At 37.8% G+C, this 2,914-nt stretch overlaps 1 non-coding gene across 1 annotated transcript; it reads left to right on the top strand.

Annotated features, from left to right (window-relative positions):
- The first annotated feature begins 756 nt into the window (after positions 1-756).
- Positions 757-893, top strand: LOC147826475 (small nucleolar RNA SNORA2/SNORA34 family). The gene has a single exon (XR_015439648.1). It is a non-coding gene; the product is annotated as a small nucleolar RNA SNORA2/SNORA34 family (small nucleolar RNA).
- The last annotated feature ends 2,021 nt before the right edge of the window (positions 894-2,914 follow it).

The following is a 2,914-nucleotide window of genomic DNA, read 5'->3' as shown; positions in this document are numbered from 1 at the left end:
AAAAGCCTGGATCCGGATGGCTTCACTGCTGAATTCTACAAGGCATTTAAAGAGGAACTATTGCCACTACTATTTAAACTCTTCAACGAAATTGAAAGGGAAGCAATACTCCCAAATTCATTCCTGGAAGCAAGCATCACCTTGATCCCCAAAGCAGAGAAAGACCCAACCGAAAAAGAGAACTATAGGTCAAACTCACTAATGAACATAGATGCAAAAATCTTTACTAAGATACTGGCAAATAGAATGCAGAAGATCATCAAGAAGATCATACACCCTGACGAAGTGGGATTCATCCCAGGGATGCAGGGATGGTTCAACACATGCAAATCAATCAATGTAATACACTATATCAATAGAGCCAAGGACAAAAACCATATCATCTCCATTGATGCAGAAAAAGCATTTGATAAAATCCAACATGTATTTATGATAAAAACCCTACAAAAAATTGGAATAGATGGTCTCTACCTCAATCTGATAAAAGCCATCTATGAAAAACCAACAGCCAATATCATACTAAATTGTAAAAAATTGAAACCCTTCACACTAAAATCAGGAACAAGACAAGGATGTCCACTATCACCACTCCTGTTCAATATAGTTTTGGAAATTTTAGCCATGACAATTAGACAAGAGAAAGAAATAAAAGGAATAAAAATAGGAAACGAAGAAGTCAAATTGTCATTATTTGCAGATGACATGATACTCTATAAAGAAGACCCCAAGAACTCCACCAAAAGTATTCTAGACTAACTGGCCCTGAATCAAGGCCGGGATTTTTCTGAAGCTGTTGGTTTCAAGCAGGAGCCTAAAGAGATGTCTTTCTATGGTCTGTTGGCCATTTCAGAACTTGGCAAAGGGAATGGTCAATTCATTAGAAAGAAACAGTAGTAAAATGGTGGTGCACAGCTGTAATCCCAACACTTGGAAGGCTGAGGCAGGAGGATTGCTGCAGTTCGAGGCCAGCTTGGACTACATTGCGAGACCCTGTCTCAAAAAACAAACAAATAAAATCTTTATCTCTCTTTATAGTTTTACATTTATTTAAAAATATGTATCTGCATCAAAAGAACAGACTTAAATTTTCCTTGTTTTACTTATTGCATTTTAGAGTGAGATAAACACTTTTCAACTATCTTCCATACTATTTTCTTTTAATTCTGTCCACAGGGAACCATTATGTTTTAAGTGTTTATCTTCAGAGTTCTCATTACTTTGCACACAAATTTTCTGTATTAAGGACAGTAATCCTTTATGCATTTATCACAATTATCAGTTGGTAGGATATTTAATAAAAAGAAGAACTGAGGTTCACATCTTGCCTCAGGAAAAAAAAAAGTATTCTAGACTTAATAACCAAATTCAGTAGAGTAGCTGGATACAAGGTCAATACACAAAAATCAATAGGTTTCCTCTACATGAATAACAGACTCACTGAGAGAGAAATAGGGCAAACAATTCCTTTCACAATAGCATCCAAAAAACTGAAATACCTAGGAATCAACCTAACAAAAGAAATCAAAGACCTCTTTTCTGAAAACTATAGCACTCTGAAAAGAGAAATTGAAAATGATATCAGAAAATGGACAGACATCCCCTGTTCCTGGGTAGGAAGGATCAACATAGTGAAAATGGCCATACTTCCAAAACTGCTATATAGATTCAATGCAATCCCAATTGAAATCCCAGCACCATACTTCATGGACCTTGAGAAAACAATCCAAAAATTCATTTGGAACAAGAGACCAAGAATAGCCAAAGCAATTCTAGGCAACCGAGACATGGCAGGCGGTATCACACCCCCCAACTTGAAACTATACTACAAAGCTACTGTGATTAAAAACAGCATGGTACTGGCAAAGAAACAGACCAGAGGGCCAGTGGAACAGATTAGAAGATGCAGAAACAACTCTAGACACACTCAGCCACTTCATCTTCAACAAAGGAGCCAAACACCCTCACTGGAGGAAAGATAGCCTCTTTAATAAATGGTGCTGGAAAAATTGGGTTTCAACTTGCCAAAGAGTAAAACTAGACCTATATCTCTCACCATGCACTCAACTAAAATCAAAATGGATTAAAGATCTAAATATTAAAATAGAAATGCTAGGGCCAGGGATTTAGCTCAGTGGTTCTGCCACCTGCTTCACAAGCGCAAGGTCCCGAGTTCGATCCCCGGTACCAAAATATAAAAATTAAAATAAAATAAAATAAAAACGCTGAACCAGCTGGAAGAGAGGTTAGGTCGAACACTTGAAGACATTGCTGTAGGAAAAGATTTTATGAACAAAACCTCAGTTGCCCATGAACTAGCACAAATAATCAACAAGTGGGATCTCTTCTTATTAAAAAGCTTCTCCACAGCAAGAGAAACCACCAGCATTGTGAAAAGACAACCCACAATGTGGGAAAAAATGTTCACCTGCTGTTCCTTAGACAAAGGTCTACTATCTAGAATCTATGAAGAACTTAAAAAAAATCAGACCTCCCAAATTTAAAGACCCAATCCAAAAATGGGCATCTGAAATGAACAGATATTTCTCACACAATGAATAGAAATGGCAAATAAACATATGAAAAAATGTGCAACATCACTGGTCATTTGAGAGATGCAAATGAAAACAACACTGAGATTCCACTTCACTCCAGAAAGAATGGCTGCTATCATGAAATCAACCAATAACAAATGCTGGAGGGGCTATGGGGAAAGAGGAACATTGCTCCACTGCTGGTGGGAGTGCAGACTGGTGCAACCACTGTGGAAATCAGTGTGGAGATACCTCAAAGAACTAGGACTGGAAGTCCCGTTTGACCCAGCTATTCCCCTGCTGGGGATGTTCCCCAAAGAATTAAAAGAATCATACCACAGTGATACATGTGCATCCATGTTCATAGCAGCACAGTTTGTAAT

Source organism: Heterocephalus glaber, unplaced genomic scaffold (assembly GCF_053883595.1).
Source record: "Heterocephalus glaber isolate CG9 unplaced genomic scaffold, H.glaber_assembly_v1.0 deba00001472, whole genome shotgun sequence".
Classification (NCBI taxonomy): domain Eukaryota; kingdom Metazoa; phylum Chordata; class Mammalia; order Rodentia; family Bathyergidae; genus Heterocephalus; species Heterocephalus glaber.
The sequence above is the reverse complement of the archived record's forward strand: the minus strand, read 5'-3'. Positions and strand labels throughout refer to the sequence as shown.